Source organism: Heterocephalus glaber, unplaced genomic scaffold, assembly GCF_053883595.1.
Source record: "Heterocephalus glaber isolate CG9 unplaced genomic scaffold, H.glaber_assembly_v1.0 deba00001444, whole genome shotgun sequence".
Taxonomy (NCBI): domain Eukaryota; kingdom Metazoa; phylum Chordata; class Mammalia; order Rodentia; family Bathyergidae; genus Heterocephalus; species Heterocephalus glaber.
In genome coordinates this window covers 32,079,002-32,102,332 of record NW_028258297.1, presented here as the reverse complement: position 1 = coordinate 32,102,332, position 23,331 = coordinate 32,079,002, and the positions used below count along the sequence as shown (strand labels likewise).

The 23,331-nt window shown below is 52.5% G+C and overlaps 1 protein-coding gene across 10 annotated transcripts in view; it reads left to right on the top strand.

The window, feature by feature from the left end:
- The window catches only part of Tspan9 (tetraspanin 9), a 183,127-nt gene that overhangs the window by 102,431 nt on the left and 57,365 nt on the right, over positions 1 to 23,331 (top strand). The window lies entirely within an intron of this gene.

Genomic DNA, 23,331 nt, shown 5'->3' with positions numbered 1-23,331 from the left:
CCCGCTCCGCTCTGCTCCATCCTTTGCTGCATTGTTCCCCGCTCTGTATAGCAGTAAGTGCCTTTTTTACTAGTCTCCCACCCCCTTAATGCATTTCTTGTTTCTCTTCCTTTCCTCGGTGTCTGAATGGAGGCCCCAACTTGCCTGTCTTCCAGGAGAGACTTGCCCTACTCCCGAAAGGATGGCAAAGTTTGTCATCACCTTCTCCCCATTTAGACAACCTATGTGGGACGTGCCTCAGACTGGGCAGCTGGCAGCAGTGGTGTGGGGTCAGAATCTAACAGCTGTGACCCTGCGCTGGCTGTGGACACATGAGGATGATGTTCTGGGTTTCTTCCCATATTGCAATCTGTCGTTGGATGGGCTGGATGGCAGAGTATAGAGGTCTCATGTCTCCACCTTTAGTGACTCCTGGAAGGAGGTGCCTCTGTCCCAAGCCGAGCTGGGGCTGGGGGCATGCTGCCATCGGGTGTCTGGCTGCTGCTTTTGAGGGACTGCAGTGGCCTGGGCAAGGAGCGGGCTGACCACGTGCTCCCAGGCTCCGGGACCAGAAGGGACAAAGGGAGACAGGGTGCTCCATGCTTTGTGAGGTTGTTTTCTGGAGAAAGTGTCAGTGGGTGGGGCAGCTTGGGATTGCTTTCTGCCCTCTGTGGGCCACTGGAGGCTGGGCATGCATAAGGAGTAACAGGCAAATTTAGTGAAAACTTCTCGAGTGTATGTCTGTTCTTTCATCCTGACTTCTGCCTCTGCTTTTCTTTACTGGAGCCAGGACACCATCAGCACAGATGTTTGGCTCGGCCTGCCCACTGGGAGTCTGTCAGCTTCAGCCTCCTGGGCATGGTCCAGGAAGAGCACTGGGGGCAGGGGAGAGTCATTTGGAGAGGCGTTGGGTAGAAGTAGCTGTGCTGTGTTCAGCCTCTGTGGTGACCCACTTCAGCTGAAGAAGTGTGTGTGATGTGTGAAGGGAGAGGACAGGCTTCTGGTCTTGCTCTGTGTTAGCTTTGGTGTGACCTTGGGTAGCTCACCGTGCACCTTACTGTCCAGTCTCTTCACTGTCCCCTGGGCTCCTGGGTGATGTTCTGGCCAGGGCAGCAAGGTGCCTAGTGCACTCCTTTCCAGAGATGATCTGAGATTCCTTGTGTTGGGCTTCCCCAGATGTCTCCATAGGCTGGAACCTTCTGCTTTGCAGTTAGGATGTCCCCTATCGTCTGGCTGGGGTTCTGTGGAAGCTGAGGCAGATACTCTGATTTCTTTTTCTGATGGCCAAACCTTTAATGTCAAGGCCTCTGTGGCTTCCCTGTGGCGAGTGCCTTCTGATCCTTTGACTTTTGTGCCAGCGTCGTATTCTCCAGTGCCTTTGGGTCTGCACGGATGCTGTCATTTTTGTTGTTCACTGCCTCCTTCTCTGTTGTTTTTCATGGTCTCAGGCTGCCCTTTTCTTTTGCCCCAACCTGCCTGGTATATGAATGCTTATCATTAAGACTCTACAGGGATGTTTGGTGCCTTTGGCCAGTAGCTCCCACTCGGGCACTTGCTCCTCCCCACCCTCACCCTGCCACCTGCTGGCTGAAGTTGGTATAACTGCTTGTGCCTTCAAGAGGGCTCCAACTTAGTTTGGGGACCTCTGGACACACTGTCTGTGCCCTGCACAGAGCAGGTGCCAATGATATGTTTGCAAGTGAATGAATGGATGGCCAGAACTGTGAATCACAACATATTATTATGTGGTAGGGATTCCCAAGTCTGACTTGACAGGGACCAGAAGTTACATATCAAACTTGCCTCTAGAAAGGCTCTCCCAGACCTTAGCGGGGGTGTGACAAGTGACTCTTTCTATTTTAAGAGCGTGGCAGCAGTTAATGACCTAGCTGAGGAAAGTCCTTTCTTTATGGTCTGTAGTGAGAGAACTTTGTCTCGTCCTAACTGGTACCAGCAACACTTTCTCACAAGACAAGGAGTTGCTCCTATTCCCTGACTTTTTTGATTACTTAATATTGTCAGAATCCCCATAGCAAGCTATGAGCCAGGAAAAACAGAGTCCCAGTTCTTTTATGCATGCTGGTAGCATGTGAGATAGTAAAATAAGACATAGATCTTGGAAAAGACGGGAGATTTAGCAGGAGAGAAATGGACGCTTGTGTGTGTGAGTGTTAGCCAGTGTTTGTAGGGAGCTGCTTGGGGATAGTGGGTCACTGCGTTTCACTGCAGTGAAGACTTCCTGTGGCAGGTGTTCCTCGGCCTGTTGTGGAGGAAGAACAGAGAAGGGATTGAGTGAGAGGGGAAAGGCTGCTGAGGTGTGACTGCAGCAAGACCCCTGGGAGGCCCCTGCTGCTGCCCTGGGCACAGTTACATGGTGCATGGGCTGGGCTGGGCTGGGAGAGTAAGGGAAAGGCTCAGGAGATGGTAAGGGAGAGGGTAGGGCCAAGAGAGGGACAAACCCAGGAGCAATTTTTAGGAATTATGCGGCCATCACTTGTTTTAGTCCCATGGCTCAGATCCCAAAAAGAGGCTTTTCTGAGGGATTAGAGTTGGGCTCAACACCTGCAATCAATAGACAGAACTCTTTTCATAGATCCAGAGCCCACCTAGTAGTTCTCCAAACCTCTTTGCTGCTGCCACCCGCCCTGCCTCTTCCAAGCCCTTCCAGAGGATCCCTAACCTGGAGGAGAAAGGCATCAGACTCTGGCCCCTCACAGGTCTGGGAATACCTGCTTCCTGGCCACTGGGTTGAGCTTCGAGGGTGTTGGTTTTGGTGAGAGCCTGGGTGACATCACTGGCAGGCCGGAAGGGAGGTAGAGCTGAGCAGCCAGCACTCCTCTTACTAAGAAAAGGGCAGGTGCCTCCTAGGCTGCTGGGCGCCTGCCTGCTGGTGGTGGTCCAGGTCTACTTCTGGAATGTCGACTACAGCCAGATGCTGCTAGCCACATTGGCATCCCAGTGCACTATGGGAGCTTGGGGCACCTAGGAGGGCAGTGTTTCTGAGGGCCTGATACAGCTGGAGCTGGTGGTCACTATGAAGGTCACCATGGTGGCCGAGACAGGGAACCCTCCTCTTTATTCCCTGAATCCCCCACCTTGATTCTCACGGCCAAAGAGAATGCTGGCTTCTTCATTGACAGGCTGGCCCTGAACTGGGACAGAATGTCCCCCATTCTGTCCGCCACTAATGAAATCCAGTCCAAGGTACTTCTCCCAGGAGAAGAAGCCATTTGAGGCATTTCCCTCACTCACCATATCTCTGGATCCTCCCAGAGCTGTCTGATTGATGGCTGAGGTAGAGATAAATTGAATCTAAGCCTCTACAGAGGGTGACAGAGGCTCGGAGCTGTTGACAGTGAGGAAAGGGAGAGAGTGTATGGGGCTGCCTGCAAAGAGGACTTCTGAGTGCTGGGGCCCGTGCCCTCTTCTCAGGACAGCAAGTCATAATCCCAGCCCAGTTGCTGTGTGATATGGGGGAGCAGGGACTGGTTACTGTCATAATTGCCACTTGGAATAATGATCACTTTTCATGCTGGCCAGCAGGGCTGTCCCATCACTTTAAATCGTAGTTGGCAGAGCGGTGACATTCTGGCCCCACTGGGAAGCCTATTCCTTGTGGATTGCTCCCTTCATAAAGGGCAGTTAGCTGAGATGGTGTTCAGTGAGCCTGATGAAACACAGGAAGGTTGGCATGGAGCAGCCACAGGCAGGGAGCTAGGTGGGGCCTTCATTAACTTGAGTAAGTGGGGTCAGGCCCCTGGGGTTGTCCAAGTTCCCTAACTGGCCTGGCTGGCTGTGGACTCCAGGCTGGGGCCTGTGAAGTCAGTGCTGGACAGCTTGAATGCCATAGGGTACTGTGGGGTGCCGCCTTCTGATGAATGGTGTGGAGGGATCCCAGCTGGGAGCTCAGGTTCAGACATAGTCTCTCCAAGTAGAGGGGATACAGGCTGGACCAGGCCTAAGAAGCGTTTGGGACTTCCCAGAAGGTTCAGGGTGAGTGACACAGGCTGGCTCCCCACAGGGATGCTGCAGAAAAATCTGGGTGGGTCAGGCATGGCTCTGCTTGGAGGCAGGGGCACAGATGAAGGGCTGGGTAGATACCCTGAGAGACTCCTGGAATGTGGCCGCAAGAGGATGCCAGCTGTGTGTTCACTTCCTTTCCAAAGCATTAAAAATTAAACTTCCTTGTCTTAATATCTATTTTTAAATCATGTCAGAGCCAGCATTGGTGTCAGTCAAGAGGGGGTGGGGAAGAGGGGGTAGAGGAGAGGCAGACCCCGATGAACAGCTAAGTTCTCTCTCCACCTTAGAAGGGCCTGGGCTGTATCCCCGCCTGCCTGAACGAGCACAGCGGACAGCGGCTTCCCCTTCCCACCCTGTGTGCCTGGCTGCCCTTGGCTGAACTTGACGGCAGGCCCCGTGGTCCTCGGCCTTCTTGGCTTGCTAGGGTGTTGGGCCCAATCGAGTCCATTCACTCACGCCACAACTATTTGCTGAATGCCGCCGTGTGCACCGGAGCCTCCAGTTGGTAAGGGCAGGGTCTGACTGGCTGCATAGCCATATCAGTTTTCCCGAGCCAGGAAGTCGTGGAATTGGGAGGTCATCTGGCCTGTCCTGTGCCCAGCATTTGAACACAGGCCTGCCAGGGCAGGGGCTGGCATGTGAGGGCTCTTCCTTCTTCCCCAGATTCTAGGCTAGGGGTGGCAGGCCTGGATCTGACAGCCTGGCAGCATGGTTTGACTTGTCCTCTCCTCTCCCCACTCCCTCTCTGAAACGTTTGCTCATTCATATCAGAAAGAAACGGAGAAATGGAGGAAAAAAGAGCCTCAGGGCTTTTGTTCTTCTTAATTTGGAAGAAGTCAGTGAATCGTGTGGCTTTTCTGTTTTTCTCCTATTAAAAGGACTAATGGATGCCCTGTATCCAGTGTGTACTGTACACTTACTGAACACTCACTATAAGCTAGGCCATTGAACTGCTTAGAGTTCCATGGAGGAATCAGATGCATAAACAGATAATTACAGTTTTGAACAGCGGGTGGTTAATAGAGCTCTTTTTTAATAGGATAAATAATACTGCTTTATTGAGATTAGACAGAGAAAGCCAAGTAGAGCAAGCGACAATTGAATTTTGAAGGGTGAATAGGAGTTTGCCTAGAAGATGAGACTAGGGGTCCTGGGAATGGGGAGGGTAGGGAGAGACAGAGAGCAAGTCTGTCCAGAGTCTGTGTCAGGGAGAGCTGGCACCTCGGCAGGAGAGGCAGAATCTTGCACCTGGAAGTGGGCTGAATGGAGAAGCCGAGCGGTGCCTGGATTGGGTGGTGAAGGCTGAGATAGCTTGAGGTTGAGTTACCTGTGGGATGTTCCTCAGTGTGTCTCCAGGCTCCTAGGAAAGTGCTCGACTGTCTTTCTGGCAGTGACCCTGTGACAGGTCTTGCTGTGTCATCCAGGCTACAAGCTGTTGCTGTAGGTAATCCAGCTTTAGAGAGATGCACTGTTCTCTCCCCTTTCCGGCCTTTCCTTTCCCACTGTGATGTACCCGCTTATTTGGTCCCAGTTAGGAAGCTTTGAAGCCAGCCTAAACCCATCGGGCAGAGTTAAGTCTTCTGAGCCAGCTTTGTCCCTGCTCATGTTTGAAGCTAATCTGCTGGCAGATGTGGTGGGGGTGGGGGCCGACTCTGGCAAGGGTGTTAGGAGCGGCACGCGGTCAGGCGGGTGAGCAGATCTGCAGTGGGAAGCAGCACAAGGTGGAGAACTGGCTTTCATGCCCTGCTGTTTGTCTACTTAGCGCTCAAATTTCTTCTAACTCAGTGAGTCCTGGGTGTGCATCACATGTGGTCTGCCTCCTCTTCCTGTGAGTCCCGGCAAACTTTGGATGCTCTCAGGAGCACTGGAGATGCCCCTGGGAGGAGAGGAACAGGCTTCTTATCTTATCCCTGGCATCGAGAGTCCCTACATCAGTGCCCTGCAGGAGGCGCTGTGTCAGTGGGGTCACTGTCCTAGGGAGAGAGAGAGAGCCAGGGCTTCTGCCTTTGGGGAACTTTCCATCCGGGCCCACAATGGGGTCCACATGCAGCATAGCTGGGCAGCTTTTCCCATGGTCAGAGCCCACAGCCCTCCATGACCTACTGAGGCAGTGTTTCCAGCAATGCGGCCCATGCTCAGAAGGTGTCCCTAACCTTGGGTGCCTGTGCTAGGCCCACGAAAGGCAGTGTGGGCACTGTGTGTATGTGCTGCTAGCAGAGCATCTAGCCCTGGCTCCTTTGGGTGCTGACTGCAGTTAGAATTCCTGCAGTTTGACAGGTGCAACCTGGAAATGGGCAGTTGGATACCCAAGGGCTGTGGCACAGGCCCTGGGAGGATGATGCTGGGCAGAGCTGCGGAACCGTGGAAGGAGCCCTGGTGTCTCTGGCTGGGAATTGTTCTGAAAGACCTTCAGTCTTAGGAGAATGAAGAGAAACGGGGAAAGCAGGAAGGTCCAGGAAGGGTGGAGGAGGAGGCAGTGAGGGGGCTGTCTGTGACCCCAGCCAGGCCCTCCCAGCAGAGGCTGCCCATTCCTTCCCCTGGTTCCCCTTGTGCTTGGTATAATGGGTGAGGTCAGGACCAGGTTAGCTGGCTGGTGGTGATGTCATTGCGCCCCCAGGGACCCCCTGGACGTTCAGTGCCTGGCAGACGTTGGACTCTGCTGGGCAGCTTGGCCTGTGACCTGGTCTAAGAGATGGCATATGCGGCTCCAGGTGCAGGCCACATCACTAGACAAAAACGCACTTCAAGGGTTTACATATTGTGAATTGGATTATATATAAATTCATATAATTTAAAAAATGATTAAACAAGTGTGCATCCCCTACGTCACTTAGGAAATGAAGCATTCCTGGGTGTGGTAGTGCATGCTTGTAATTCCAGTACTTGGGAGACTGAGGCAGGAGGAGCACCATGAGTTTGAGGCCAGTCTGGGCTACATAGTGAGTTCAAGACCAGCCTGAACTATATAGGGAGAATTTGTCTCAAAAAACCAAAAAAAAGGAAGTGGAGCATTGCATTACATACACCTGTGGAGCCTCTGTGTGTTTCTCCATGGCCACACCCCCAGCAGCTCCCCCGAGAACTGTGGCCCTTGAATCCAGTATGAAGTGTATTTCACATGGACAGGCATTCTTAAATACCACTTCTTTTGGTTTGGCTCATTTTGAAACTTTTGATAGATGTAGCCAGGTGTGGGAACACAAGCCTGTAATCCTTGGCACTCTGGGAGGCAGAGGCAGTAGGGTGCCAAGTTTGAGCCCAGACTGGACAGCTTGGTGACTTAGTGAGCCCCTGTCTCAAAAAATAGAAACATAAATCATCCTTATTTGCTCATTCAACAATTCAAATGCTTATTATGTTGTGGCAACCACTGTCCTACTACCAATATATAAAAACATCCATGGGACACGTATTTTTAAATGTTACATAAATGTATAATCTAACGAAGAAAATAAACTGATACAATCAACTATATTAATAATAATTATTTCTGTTTATCAAAAGACCCCATGAAGAAAGTGAAAAAACCATAAACTGTGTATCAAATACATTTAATTTAAAACAGTTTTCAAAACATAAAACTCTTAAAAATTAACAGGAAAAAGCTAACAACTCAGTAGAAAAATGGACAAAACACATAATCAGGCATTCTCAGAAGAGGAAAGAATGGCTGACAAACATCTGAAAAGGTGTTCACTAGTAATCACAAAATGCAAATTAAAACCATTATAATATAGCATTTTACACCCACTGTATTAGAGAATGCCAGTTTTTTCCATTTTCAGTTACCATTCCTGGGTGGAAATGTCAGTTGATACAGCCACACTGGAAAACAACTCGGCCCTATCTGGTAAAGCTGAAATGCTTATGTCCTGAAGCCCAGAGGAGCCATTCCTGAGGCAGACCTACAGCAGTGATCCTCAAAGTGTGGTCCGTGGCAGTGCTAATGCTTAGAAAGTTTTACAACAATGTGCTATGGCCAGACCTCCCCAGCTCATGACTACTGACTCCTGCAGGTGTTGCCGAGCTTTTCAAGTGAGTCAAGTATGGTTCGAACTGTGAACTAATCGTGGACAGCAGGACCACCATGGGAACTGGAAATGTAAAAGCTGGTCCTGGTCCTCAGATACTTCCAGAAGCATTGGACTAGAGCTTTTGTGTGCACAGCAGGAGAATATTGGGAGGGAGCTTAGGGAGGGGAGAAAAAGGGGATCAAAATGGTCAAGATATGTTACGTATGTGTACCAGTAGCCCCAAACGAGTGTAACCAAATGCTCACCACCAGGAGAATGCATGCAGCACATTTGCATAATGGAGTACTACAGAGCAGTGAAGATGAGTGCACATGCTTGCAACTACCAACCTGAAAGCATCAAGAAGCATAATGCTGAGTTTTTAGAAAACATTCAGAATATTCCATATATCTAAAGTTTTTCTTTGGTTTGGTTTTAGGGTATGTGTGTGTGAGTATGTGTGTTTTCAGTACTGAGGTTTAAACCAGGGCTTTTACACATGTGGATATGACGCTGTTGACAGTTTGTGCCTGCCTTCTCTCAGCCCCAGCCTCAAACACAAGTGTGTTAGACACTGGCCATCAGGAATCTGCAGGGACTTGTTCGGTTTAATGGGCCATCAGTTGTATGCACTGAGCTTTGTGAGCTGCTTTTGTGCCCTTTGTGAGAATGCACCAGAGTGGAAATACTGTTTCCCAGCCTGCCCGCAGCATGACCCTGCATCCTGTTCTGCTGACTGCTTTGGACTCCTTCACCTCACATGGCAGGGATTACTGTTCCCAATGTACAGTCTTGCTTGTGTGTCATCTAGGCACTAAGTCTTGGCAGGCCCCGTGGGCGGGCAGTGGGGTCTACTGTATAGCTGAGGACAGTGACCATCACACCTGAGGCTTTGAGCAGGAGTGAGTGTGCTTAGGAGTCTTTGTCATCTCATCCTTGCCTTGCTTGTTCACAGTATCTTCTCTGCAAGTGTGGGTAGATTTGTCAAGGGTGCAGCAACATTAGGTCTGGGGCAGGCTCTGGGCAGCATTCTTCTAGGTGTTGCCTATTCAGTAACAGTTGCAGGCCAGTCTAAGAGAGGCTGCACGCTCTGGGAATGGGGTGCCTCTGGCCTCGGACTGAAATGTCCCCTTGGCCAAATGGGACTCCTGCAGGCACCTGTACTCTATGCCTTGGGAGGCAGGTTTGTGACCACCTCTCCTTGTTCTTGCCCTGGAATCTGGCTCCAGACAGACCTTTGATGCTGGTCCTGACTACCTTGTCACTCCCTGATGATTGATGCAGATATGGAGAAGTCTGTAGGGCACTTTCTGCTTCAGTGTCCCTATCTACAGTTTCCAGGGATTCTGGTCTCAGAGAGAGGTGGGAAGAGCCTGTGAAATGAAAAGTGAGCAAGATGTTTTGTTTTGGTTTGGTTTTTTTCATATGGGGATCGAACTCGGGTCCTTGTGCTTGCGCAGCAGGCGGCAAAACCACTGAGCTAAATCCCCAAGTGAGCAAGATGTAGTGCCACACGCCTGTAATCCTGGGACTTGGGAGGCTGAGGCAGGAGGATTGCTGTGAGATTGAGGCTAGCCTGGGCTACATAGTGAGCTCAAGGCCAGGCTGGTCTACATAGCAAAAGCTTGTCTCAAAAAAACAAAATAAACAAAACAGAAGAAGATTTGTCTTTGGCAAAAAAGGAGATAAGGGAGCAGGCCTGAGTTTTGTTTATGTCGGTGTCAGAGACTCAGGTGTGTGTGTGCACATCCTGTGCCTGCCCTGTCTCCCTGTGGCTGGGCCCTGAGTGGGTGCTGGTGGGCACTGTGCTCTGACCTGCAGCTCCACCCTGGGGCAGGGTCCTGTGGCTGCAGAGTAAAAACGTTTGTAAGAAAAAGGGAAGGGAAAGGTGGGCAGGGTCCATGTCTGTGTGTGAAGATGCTGTGGGTGGTCTGGCTCTACACTTGCGTCTTCTCTGTAAAACACACCCTGTATGTGCCTTCATATATGTCTGTGTACACTAGTACGTTATGTTGTATATGTGTGCACCTGTGCATACATACATACAGTGTTCATTGCAGTCCTTTCGGGCTGCTTTAAACATAGGCGTGTGTGGCCTTTGTGGCTTACGTAGGACAGGAATTCTTGTCCACACTGCTCTGGAGGCTGGGCTGAGTTCAGGTTGTCAGCGTGGTGAGGCTCTGGTGAGCACTGTCATCAGTTGCACACTGCCATCTTTTTGTTGTGTCCTTGGATGATGGAAAGGCAGGAGAGCTCTCTGGGGTTCCTCAGAAAGGGCACTGGTCCCATTCCTGAGGGCGCCACCCTCCCGAAGCCCCCTCGTCCTGATACTGTCACATTTGGGGTTATGATTTCAACACAGGAATTATGTGGAACAGGAACACTTAGCCTCCAGTGATTGGACGTAAATGTAAGTATGGATATGAATATACACATGCATGTTCTAAGTATGTTTATAAGCTATTAGAAATATCTACAGTGTAAATATATATGTGTACATATGCATATGAATACGTGTGTCTACCTAGATTTCCTCTGTGTGTGTGGCATAAGCTGGCACCTTCATTTTAAGCAACCCATTCCTGAGTGGGTTCTGGGTAAGCTACTGCCCTTGGCTGACTGAGGAAGCAGAGCTGTGTCTACCCATGTACCTACTAGGAACAGATCCCACAGTGCCATTTGGCACTTTGGGGAGGAGTATTTTAGCATACCTCTTATTTTTCCGGCCCAACTTTTCTTCTCTTCTTTTCCTGTCAGTACCGCTGTTTTCCTGTGTGTGGATCTATTCAATCTGTGAAGTCACTCACAGACTGGAAAGGAAAGCCGAGGAACAGGCTGTGGCAGGGATAGGGCAGGGTGCCTGGGGAGTCCAGGGATAGGGCCACTGAGTTCCGTCACTTCCACCCTGGTGGGATGCTTCAGTTCTCACCGCTTTGGGCCTTGAGTCTCACTGCTCAAGAGACGGCTTCCCAGGAGAAAGGGTCTAGCTGGTCCTGTGCCCCCTTGGCAGAGTGAGCAGAGCACCAGAGCATGAAGCCTTCACAGTGCACAGTGGGTGTTGCCCAGAGAGTGGTGGTGCTGTTACCAAGAGACGGGAGGAGGCAGGATGTCGGCAGGAACCGGAGGCTGCGGAGGTGAGTTGTTCCCAGACAGCAGGCCATGCTGGGCTCCTGAAGCCTGTCCATCTTGCGACGCACCCTTTCTGGTTCTCTCCAGAGTTGCCAGGAGCAGAGGGGGAGGTCAAGGCTCAGGAGGCAGAGCAGTAGCTCGCCCACCATCCTGCAGCTCTGGGTGTTTTGGGGTTTTTTTGGGTACCAGGGATTGAACTCAGGACCTTGCACTTGCAAGACGGGCGGTGGAACCACTGAGCTAAACCCCTACTAAACCCCTGGTCCCCCTTTTTTTGGCATGGTCCCTCTAGCTGTGATGTTGAGGGACACAGCACTCTGATTTCTGTACTCAGCACCTGCCTGGGCCACAGAGGTCTGAGTCCTTTGGGGTGAGGAGTTACAGGTCCCCAGGCCAGGGCACCTTTTGGGACAGTTCCGGCAGACCATGGTCATGGATCAGTGTCTGAGCCCTTTGTCCACACCTATCCCTGGTGCCAACCCTGAGTCTGCCCACTGGCGGGAGTAGCCCATGCCCCCTTTCAGCACCACCCTGGAGCTGCCCACGTTTCTCACTCCTAAGGCTCTACGTTCCCTGAAATGTGCTTCAGTGATGAGCCAGCGAGCCCTGCTCACCCAGTGCAGGGAAGGTGGCGCGTCCCTGTCCCTGTCCTCATCCCCATCCCTGTCCCTGTCCCCGGGGCTGAGCAGACCAGTACCCGAATGTTCAGATAGGCAGTGCCACCTACCAGAGAGAGCCTACGCTGGCATGAAGTCATACAGGGTAGGGTGGTGCTTCTCCTGAGCTTCTTGCAGGCTGACCCTCAGGCTTGTCTGCCATCACTAGGCCGCAGAGGCTTCGATGAAAGTGTCAGTTTCTCTGCACTGCCGCTCAGTCACAGGAGGCACACAACCCAGCGTGCTTCCTTCTTTGCCTGGCCTTCTAGGAGGTTCAGTGCGAGGCTTTCTCTTTCCCACTATTCTCTCTTTAATCAGGATTGCCTTCTTAATTTTATCTTGTCTTGATGAGCCTGTTTTTTTTTTTTTAATAAGGTCTTTTAATGACAAAGATCTTCTTTTTTTTTTTTTGGTACTGGGGATCGAACTCAAGACCTTGCGCTTGCGAGGCTGGTGCTGGAACCACTGAGCTAAATCCCTGGCCTGATGATCCTGTTTTATCTGGATCTCTGTAAGTACTTTCTGGAAGTGAGCGCAATCACAGCAAAAGGCTCCGAACACAGCAGCGAGAGAGCAGCAGGAGTGAAGGGGTGAGGTGCCCATCTGAGAGTAGCAGTGGTTTGAATGTGTGCAAGAGATGGGACTTGAGCTCATGGGACAGGGCGCCCACAATCAGCAGGGCGAGAGCTGTGGACGGGACCTGCCACCTCGGCTGTGGGTGACTGTCTACTCGGGCTTCCTGCCTTCCTGAGTGCAGAGCTGATGAATGGTGAGGTACCCGGAGCTGAGAGCTGGAGGAGAGCAGAGCCCGTGTGAGGGGTGAGCCCTGCCCCCGGCTGACTGCTGGCTTCACGTGGAGTAAGTAACGTGAGTGTCCTTGTCAACACTGGTCGTCTGCTGTCCACCTTCGAAGAGGAGGCTGGCTCTGCAGGGAGTCTAGACGGCAGAGGGGAGAGGACTGCAGGGCCTGGAGGAGGCCTGCCATGAGCAGGGGGATGGGGAGGGTGGAGGAGGAGGAGACAGGAGAAATACGGAGGTGGGGGTGACGTAGAGGCCCTGAAGCAGATCTGTGGTGGGCAGGGAGCTGCTTGCTGGAGAGTGCCTCTTGGCAGTGGCTCTCCGGTCCCAGCTGGAAAGGCACTGCATGTTATGGGTGGGGAGGTATGGAGAGTGTAGTTGCTGGCTGGCTGGACTCGGGAAGTCTGTTTGCAGGGGTCCCAAGCCTTCTGTTCCTGCACACTGAGGTCAGGTGTGCCCTGAAGCTGGACTCTGACCCCACACCCCATTTATTGTCAAGAGGCTGTTGGGCCCAAATCAGAGCGACAGCTTGCCAGACTGATGAGCCTGGGCTCTGAGTAGGTGCTCTGTGATGTCAGAGCCATTTAGGACACTCATCCTAAGGCCCGAGCCCAGGCTGGGAAGGAGGGTGCAGGCTCTTTGCAGAGGGGCTGGGGAGGAAGGCAAATGCTAGCAGTCAGCAGAGGAGCTGCATGCACAAGGTGCCCCATTCATTACCATTTATGGCAGCCACCGAGAACTTCGAGAGGCTGTCCTCCCTCCCCTCCCACCCCCACCCCGGGGCCCCTTCTCAGCCTCCTGCTAGGAGGAGGGGAGTCCATGTGAAACGTGCATGTTTCACAAAAGACACTCATAGAGGGCTGCAATCTGAATCAGGCGCAGTGGAAGGACTATTGACAGGATTCTAGTGGTGCTGGTTTGTTTTCTCTCTTCTCTCTTAAATGGAGACAGCTCTCCACCTGTAGGGATGGGTGGGGCCGGGCTGGTAAGCTCTCCAGCAGCCGAGGTCTTGGATAACTAGCTATTCTCCCCACTTCTGGAAGTGCAGGCTTCCTACTTTTCTCATAGGATATAGTCAGGTAACTGCCAGCTGTACCTGGGATCAAAGTAGCATATTGGAGAAAGGTGAGAGATTGTTCTGCAGATCCGTCTTTAGTCCCAGATGTGTGACTAGCTGGTTGTATGAACCTGGGCAAGTCAAGACCCTTTTGGGGGTTCTCTTTCCACCTGAAGAAAACAGTAGATCTGACAAGTTTCACTGCTCAGGTCACTGGTTCAGGCTCTGACAGTCTATGCTTTTACATGTGACTTGCTTTGTGTTTTTTTTTTTTTGGTACCAGGGGATCGAACTTCTTTGTGTTTTTTAAAGAGCCAGTGTTTGGAATGCTTAGTTGTCCTTATCTCACAGTAGCCTTGGCAGAGTGATGGACCAGGGATGATCCTTTCTGTCTCGTAGGGAGGGAAACAGGCCCGGAGGGAGAGAAGGGGCTGCTGGGCAGGACAGCCTTCAGGGTGCTGGAACTCTGTGCCTGAATATCCTGACGTTGTCCACATTCTGCCAGTGGCCTGGGTCTATGAGGTAGGAGCTGCTGGTTCTCAGGCTGGATGAGGCCCTCTGGGCTTCTGGATACTCCCAGCCCTCAGTGTCCTTGCTTAGAGGTGGGGAGAAAATCCTTCCTCTTAGCTGTTTCCTCTTCAGGGTTGGAAAGAGTGGGAGTTCTGGGTCTGAGGAGGAGATGGGGACTCCTTCTGCCACAGTGAGCTGGCTCTCCCCCACCCTGCCCCTGCCTGGGAGGCTGTGGCTGAGCAGGTAATGAGGGGGCATGCTGCTTTATTAAGCATCCTAACTGTGAGAGCAATTCTGCACCTCATGTGACACACAGAGCTGCTGAGGTGCCCTTCCTATTGTTAGACGTCTTCATTGTGGTTGTTTCAATTCCTCCCTCCAGCAGTCATCATTAGGAACAGCTTTCTGCTTCCTTCATGTTGTCCCCAAACACCCTGAATGGTGTCCTCCCTGCTCCTCACGCTGTGTGGCCTCTGGCCCCTGCCTTCCCCCTCTACTCACCTACTTCTATCTAGGGCAGCTCCAGAGGAGGGTAGGTGACAGCTGCTGCCTTGGTACCCCAGCTGACACCTTTTAGAAAACAAACACCCACCCTGTGCCTGTGAAAAAATATCCCCATGAAACTCATGGCTGAAAGCTGGGCTGCATTACCACCTTTGAGGTAGCTCCTAACTATGCTCCAGGAGCCTGTCTTGCTGTGTCTGTGTGGTCCTGAGAAAGTGCTACCCAGCCGAAAGGACTTAGGGTTCATCTCTGGCCTTGTTCACAGCAGCTGTGTGCTGTTGCTGACCCTTTCTCCCTAGCTCTGTCTCTGGTGAGGACATAGCATCAAGGAGGGACCCTTGAGCAAGAATGGGCTCCCCTCCATCTCCGCCAGTGCCCCCGTGTGGATCTTTCTTTTGTGCTCATCTATAAAATGGGAAGCAAGAGTTAGCACTTGGCAGATCAGCCGGGGATAATCATCAGGAGGCTGCAGAGGTGAAATTCATGATAGTTCTCTGGAGTCTCCAAATGGAGACTCTGCTAACACAAATTGGGAGCACTGTCTTGTTTCCACTTCTGTAACTCCATGTTCTGTGCCTGCCATGTTATCACCTGTCTGCCTTCCTGTCTGAGGGGTCTTAGAGGTGCACCGAGCTTTGTTCTCTGGGGTACTTCCTCACTGGCAGCCCACGGAGTCTGTGATTGAGGTCCCTGCATTTGTCTGCCAAGGCATCCCCTAAGGTTGGACACCTTGGGAACCCCGAGTCTGTGCTCCCAGGTGGTGTGGTGGTGGCAGGGCTCCTCGATCTCCATGCTCTGGAGGCTCTGTAGTGGGCTGGCACAGCAGCCTTCTGTCAGAGGGAGACCATTGTGCAGATTCTGCTGGGACGTCTCATTCTTTCTGTCTGGGGTTTGCTGAATGACCATGCAAAACCCTCTCATCCCACGATCATGCGGCAGTGGCTATGTGTTACTATGTGTGATCTGCTATCTGCTCTCCTCCTTGGGGTGCCTGCCATACCCACCACCTATCCTGCGCAGGGAAATAGCCTCAGGCAGGGGTTAGGGCCTTGCTGCCTTTACTCCAGTCCCAGCACTGGGGCTGATCTTCTAGCTGGATGTCTGGGGCTTTGATTGGCAGGAATTGGAGCAGATTTGCTGTCTTGGGGTTATCTGCTGTGGGCAGCACTGGAGCCAGGTGGATAGTTCTCTGGCTGTCTTCTGTTTTAGCTGTCATGATGTGGAAGTAGACCCAGCCGTGGTGGCATACAGCTGTAATCCCAGTACTGGGGAAGCAGGAAGGAGGACTGTGAGTTCAAGGCCAATCAGGGTTAAATAGTGAGACTGTTTCAAAAAGCAAAAACCAGGGCCGGGGATTTAGCTCAGTGGTTCCGCGGCCTGCCTTGCAAGCACAAGGATCCGAGTTCGATCCCCGGTACCAAAAAACCCCCAAAACAAACAAAAAACAAAAACAAAAACAAAAAAATGTGGGTGTAGGTTCTGGGGGCAGGGCATTAAGTCGTACTCTCATACTTGCCACATTGCTGCAAATCCACATCTTTATCCTTTCCCTGGAGAAGTCCAGACCCAGACGAGACACACACTGTCAGGCTGTCGCAAGGGAGTCCGCCTCAAACAGGGCCCTGGGGGGGAGGACCTGGAGTGCTTTGGCAGCTCAGTGGTTCCCTAGACAGTGTCCAAACAGTTTCTGAGGTGAACTTTCAAACACATCTCTGCAGGGAGGTTTTCCAGAGGGTAAATGGCCTCATTTTGCTTTTAGGGAGACTGAGTTACAGGGAGGGAAGGTGATGTGTCCAGTGTCCAGGTCATACTGGAGTAGCACCTGCTTGGTGGAGCCCACCTCCATGGTGGAGCCCACAGAATCCATAGTCACCTTGGTGGGAATGGAAACTCATTTGCCTTAAGGATGGTCAGGAGGTGATAGTGGCTTCCAGACCCAGCCATGAGGATTCCCATGGGTCTTCATGTCGCCCCGCCCTGCTTCCCAAGGATGAGTACCTGGGCTGGCTTCCCAAGAGCTGGAGCTCCTGGGGAAGAAGGAGACTCTGGAGACCCTAGCCTTGCCTTTGGTTGTAGGGTCCTGCCTGGCCCACTGTCCTGGCAGAAACTAAGCTCCCAGAATGCTCCCGGCCTCTGAACTGTGGGTGGCAGAAGCACCAGGAGAGGGTGTGGCTGAGAGGCACCTTTCAGAAGGCACCCTGTGGCCCCGCTGTTTTATTCACTGGGGTTGCTTGCCTCTTTCTGTTTTTTTTTGTTTTGTTTTTTTGTATCCATGCTTACATGAACTCTCTTCTTTTCTGGTTCTCTTCACCCCACTGTAACTGGGCGATACCTGAGGGACAAGACTCCACCTGCCCCATCTGCATGGATGCTGGGGACTGAGAATGAAAGCAAGCCACTGACTTGGTTGGAGTTGGGTGTAGAGCTTGCGTTCAAGGTGACCAGCAGGGAAGGGTAGTGGAAACTTGATCCCATGCTTCCTGCACCTATTGTTTCTGATGTCTGCTTGGCTGTCGGAGGCCTGCCCAGTACTGTATGGAGGAACTGGAGCAGACTCCAGCAGCCCTGTGTCATCGAGGCAGCTGTGAAGCCTCCTTTGGGTGGCGGCCTGTCTGAGAGGGGGAGGTCTCCCCAGACTTCATGCTGTTGTGCAGCACGTTTTTATTCCTTTTCTCTCCCCAGGAGACCAAGAGACCTTTGCCCTGGGGAGGGGAAAAATCCTGAGCCAGCAGGGACTGAGCTCTACCTGTGTCCCTGTCCCCCTGTCCCTGGGCATTTGTGCCTATCCCTCTTCCCCAGGGCCCTCAGGTGCCTGGCTTGGGCAGGGAGAGGCACCAGTGGGAAGGGCCAGGCAGCGGGCTGTGATTCTCAGCCTCTGCTCACAGTCAGTGCTGAGTGAGGTACATATTGTGGGGTGGGTGTAGTTGGAAGCTCAAGTCCTGGGACCTTATCTTTAGTATGCCTGTGGTGAGCAATGGCGTGGAACCTCTCAGGAGGGGTCTCTGGTGGGGCACACCTGGAACCCCAGCACTCTGAGAGGCCGAGGCAGGAGGGTCACAGGTTCAGACCGAGCTTGGGCAACTTAGCGACTTAGCAAGACCTTGTCTCAAAGTAAAAATAAATTTTAAAAAAAGAGCTGGGAAGGGCTGGGGTGTAGCTCAGTAGAAGCGCACTTGCCTAGCATGAGTCCCCAGCACTAGAAAAAGGAAGAAGAAAAACAAAAGAAGTGGGGATGTCGCTCAGTGCAAGGCTGTGGGCAGTCCTGAGGTCACTGTCGGTCCTGAATAAGGTGGCTCTCTGGGAGCCCTGCCCTCTCTCCAGAGCCCACCCCTGACTCCCCCTAACTGCTTACCTGGAGATAGCTCTTTTCTCACTGTACTCCTGCTGTGGTGTTGCCCTAGTCCCTGAGGTCCTGATCAGAGCCAGGTCAATGCTAGCACCTTGCCCTTGAGTCCCCAGAATGGGCAGTTTGATAAATCTCTCTTCTTTATAAAGTTAGCCTGCCTCAGGTATTTTATTACAGTGGTTCAGCCTTGGAGCCAGCCCTTTTGGTGTAATAATACCAATTGCTTTCTAGGTCGGCCCAGGGAGTAACAGAAGCACTGTAGGAAGTGGTGTCATCCATTGTGTGGCACCTGAAAGATGCACCAAGCCCAGTGAGGTTCACAGGGACTGATGACACCACTGGGGCAGCATCACCGAGGTCCTTGTCAGAGCATGTGGGGAGCGTGTGTGCAGACTTGAGTATGGGTGCTCGCCTTCTCTTCTCTGCCCACCCCCTCTCCTGGCCCTCATTTTCTTTAGGCTTTGTCTTGGCTTTCTCTCCCCTGCCCCCAGCTTCCTTCAGGGCAGGTATAGGAGGATGGGTGAGGAGTAAGCTTGCAGCCACTGATCTCACAGTGGGGTGGCCTGTCCTTTTGGGTTGCTCCTGGGTTTGGCACATTTAGACCAGCTTGAAACCTCTTTCTCAGCTCTTGGAAGGAGGGGCCTGCATCAACTGAGTGAGCTGAGGGCCTGGGCCAGGGTAGGGTGGGGGCCACAGCAAGGTATGGGTGATCTCCTGGCCTTTGAAGGCATGTCCGTGGGGAGGCTGCTGCCAGCGCAGGGCCTTGGCAGAGATGGAGTGGGCATGAGGAAGAGGTGGAGGAGAGGAAGGGAGAAGGCACATGGATGGTGAGTGGGACAGAGTAGCACTGGCTGCCTCAGGTAGCTGGCTCTGGCTGATGGAGCCCATCTGGTCAGTGCCTTGGGCCCCTCTGCCTTCCTGTCTACAGTGATTAAGACATTGCCAGCTGCCCTGTTTTCGACTCTGCTGGCTCTCCGCTGCCAATAACAAATGCATCTGGCCGGAAACTGGGTCATTAAAAAAAACAACCTGGTATTTCTCTTCTTTCACCCCCCAGCAATCTGTTTCCCAGACTAGCGCTAGAACCTCCGAAAGAGGGGTCAGGAGGTACAGGGAGCCCCAGCAGACTTGTTGGCTGTTGGGCCCGAGCAGCGAGCCAGACGGCCACCCCTGCGCAAAGTCTGCTTTCTGTTGCATTTGTGATGTTGTGGTGTGAAGGCCCTCATGGAGAATGATGTGCCAGGGGTGAGGGTTTCATAGGTAGCTCTTCTCTCTTGTCCCTGGCCGGGGAGGCTGAAGTGGGACTGTGACAGCCTTGATTAAGCAGAAGTGTGTCGCCTCTTTAGGCACAATGTGCTTCCTCCTGTGAACAATGGCTGTGTCCCACAGCCTAACTGTGGGACATTAAGTGGACATGCAGGTGATACCAGTGTGCAGCACTCCGGAAAGGCAGCAGTTGCCTCCATTTGTCGTGCCGATGAGTGGGGGTCTTTGTTGAGCGGCACCTTATGAGGGAGCTGAGTCTGCTCGAGCACAGTGCCCCTTGGCTGCCCAGGCTTGGGCTGGCCACCTGACACAAGGCCAGCTGTCCATGAGGGTGGAGGCAGGATGTTAGCCCTCTCTGTCAGGAGTTGACTCAGCCAGTGGGCAGCTTTCTAATGTCATGATCCCTTTGAAGACGACAGATCTGTGTGTCTGTCTTCCCTAGGACTGAGGAGATGGATGAGCAGGGAAGAATGGCGGGAAGATGGAAGGGGTGATAGAAAGAGAATGAATCTGGGAAATTTCCAGAAAGAGGGCTTCATAAAGTTACCTTTATAGGAGTTCGTTTCTTTCTTCCTTTTTTTTTCCCTTGGTTTTTTGTGGTGGGGTCTCCCTTTGTAGTTCAGGCTGGCCCTGAACTCACTATGTAGCCCAGGCTGGCCTCAAACTTTGTGTGCTCCTCCTGCCTCAGCCTCCCAAGTGCTGGGATTACAGGTGTGCACCACCACGGCCGTCAATATAGGAGTTAGTTTCTAGAGCTTGCCTGTGCTGGTGCTGGTCTAGCAACCTGTGCACTCTCACATCTGACTGATCCTCCAGCCCTCTGTGCTCTTAACCACTGCCTAGATCTCTCCTCTCCATCCTGGTCATGGACCAGGGTGAAGCCCTCTCAGGGTGGACAGACCTGAGGCCTCCTCTCTGCTGTCCTCCAGGAGTCTGTAGCAGGTGGTACTGGCTGGGGGCTGCAGGTCACCTGGATGGGATGCCAGAGGATAACCTTCACCTGGTCAGTTTCTCCACCAGCACAGGCACAGTCTGTGCACTGAGGAGCTTAGGAAGTGTTGGAAACTTTGGTTGAGGGGCTGCCTTGGAGCCAGCACAGCAGACAACTACTTGTGTGGCTCAGGCTGACCCTGGGCCATTTGCCAGGAAGTGGAGTGGAGTGTTGGAGTGTTTCTTGTGACTGCCAGGAGGGCCATAGTCTAGAGACTCAGCCCTGTTGCCTTGGCCTGTGTGGTTGGCCCCTGCTCTGCTCTCTGGAGGCTGTCACCATCCCAAGGGACCGCTTCCCACGCCCTGGGGAGAGCGCCGGTGCTGCTCAGGGGTGAGCTGGCAGGGCCAGGAATGGCTGTCACCTTTGAGTTCTGCCTTCAGAGGCCTTGCCATCTGGAGAAACACACTGGCCTTTCCCATGAAATGTCCTGCCTTAGGGAGCCATCCTGCAGCCATTGCTCTTTTCTAAAGATGCAAGGAGATATTTCAGGTTACCTTTTATGGAGACCCATCCCCAGGCTGAGCTTTTCCAAGTCTGCTGGCTCTTGTGGGGTGGGGCTGGGGGGAGCCAAAGGGACACGGGACTAGTTCAGCACCCTGAAGACAAGCTGGGGTTTCTGGGGCACTCTGAATTGCAGGTGGCTGGTGGGACAGTAAACCCTTTGGGACTGCTCTCTAGGTTTCATGTCCTATCCTGTATCCTCTGTGTGTGTGTGTCTGTCTGCCCCCCCACCCCATGCTGGGAAAGACAAAAGCAACTCTGAAGCAGTCCTTAGCTTGTCACAGCTAGTCTATCTTGATATATTAAGACAGTTTACTTTGAGTTAGAGAAACATCATTGAAGATATCTGGACACCTGATTTGTCTTTCTTTTGATGTCCCAGCATTCAGGGGGTGTGTATGGCAGGCAGTAAAGCACTGCCTTGGGTGTTCTGCTGTGAGTACATTTCCTGAGATCTGTGCAGAGTTCTGTACTGTTTCCCCTGAAAATTCTTCCAATAAGCAGGTGTTGAACTTCTGCTATGCTTAAGGGGCCACTGTGGAGCCAGGGATGCCATGGAGCTGGGCACAATGTGACTGTAGCTGTGCTGCTGGGGGAAGGGTGTGTGAGTGGGATCCCCACATCCTGCACACATGGCCCTGGTAATGCCCAGGTGTGGAACCTGGGATGTAAGGAGCAGCGATAGCCAGCAGCTTAGACCTCTGCTCAGGCTGAACTGTGATGGAGGTAGGGAGATAGCAGATGTCTCCTGGGTGTTCACCAGCACAGGTGTCCAGGCCCAGGGCTTCCCCTTGCAGGCAAATAGGGCACTGCAGCCTCTGGACACCCTGGGATCTTGACCTTTGCCTCCTTTTGCTCCTACTCCTGGCTGTCTCTCCTGAGTTGCTGCCACCAGAGGTGATACTGGATGGCTTGTTTGTGGAGCCCCATGTGCTGGTCAGCTCTTTTCATGTCCTGCGTTCCTGCCGAGAGCATCCATTAAACTTTCTCCAGTGGGTCTCAGTAAGTATGGATTCACAGCCAGGGCCAGACACTGAGCTTTACCAGTGCCACCTCTTCTGGTCCTCATTCTCTCATGATGTATAGCTCCCTCCTTAAACCCCCCAAGCCTCATACTGGTACATGGGATCAGCTGACCTCTGTCCTCACTCCCTCACTGTGGGCTTTGTCCTCCAGTGGAGAGCCCAAAGGGACCTCTGTGGCTCTAGCCACCCAGGTCCAGGAGCCACCACCAGCCAGTGCCCATCAGGCCCAGGTGGAGGGGCAGTGTGCGTAGATAGCCCACAGGAGCCCCGTGCCCCAGTTGCCCCCCCATTAACTCTCCATTAGCATGCAGCAGCAGCATTGACTCTAACAGTTTGATTTATGTCACCCCAGTTTTGCTTACAAATTAGAAGCCACTATTGTGCTAAGTCGGCTTTAAAATCGATGTGGAATAATGGCAGTACACGGGTAGTTGGACGATATTATTATGAGAAATATGTTATAGTCGTCATCCTTGGAACAAACATGACCGATTACAGTGAAATTCTGTGCCCTGTGCCCAGGGTATTTGAACACAGCTAGTACCCAGCCCTCTTCAGCATGATCAGCCCTGCGTCACATGTGGGTTTTGTAGGGAACAGGGCAAGGGGACGTTACCAGAACCTCTGCAGTGAGTCCTGGTCTCCTGCGAGCCACGGCAGCACACGGCAAATTACAGGAAAGGTAGAAAAATGAGACTGAGAAGAAGCTGAGCTTTGGCTCTGATCAGTGTTGCTCAGGCCAGCAAAGACAAAAGCCCCCAGTTTACTGCACCTTTTATTCAGTACATCGGGAGAAACAAATGTAACAAATGAAATATAGAGTTCGGTAGTTCACATTGGGATAAACAAGGTGTAACAAAAGGCTTGCAGAGAGTTCAGCACATCTTGGGTAAACAAGATGTTAACAGTCCAAGAACAATGAGGAACTGAGCAGATGTTGTTCTCCCAGGATGTTTTCAGCTCCCAGGGTGTTTCTTGTCCTGGAGAATCACAGCATCACTGGATCACTGAAGTCTCAGTTGTGACCGGAGGCCAAACTGGAGTTATTCTTTACCTGGGCTGTAGGCAAGAGAACTAGGCTAACCAAATGATTTTACCCTAAAATTATGTAGCATTGCTCCCGACAGGGTTTGTCGGGAGTGGTGCTGGGTGCTGTCACACCAGGGTCCTCTGGAGTGTGGGGCAGAGACCTTGCTCGTGCACAGCCTATTCCACCCAGGCTTCTGTAGTGTTTTCCATGCAGTTCTGTGGCAATGCTTGAGGCCCAGAGTGAGCCCTGAGCAGCACTGTGTGTGTCTGTGCTGTGGTCTGATGTCCTCCTAGCCCTAGACTGAGGAAGGTCTGAGGCGGCCCTGTCTCCTTGGCAGTTCCTCACTTACGGAGCAGGGAGAGGAATACTGTGTGGGGCACTGGCTGAGGCACTGAAGGAGAGGCCGGGACTCCAAGTGTGTTTCGCGCTGGAGCATGAATTCAGCAGCCCCAGTGACAGCAGCAGAAGCGGTAGCTTGTTGGCAGTGAGTAGCCTAGGGGTTG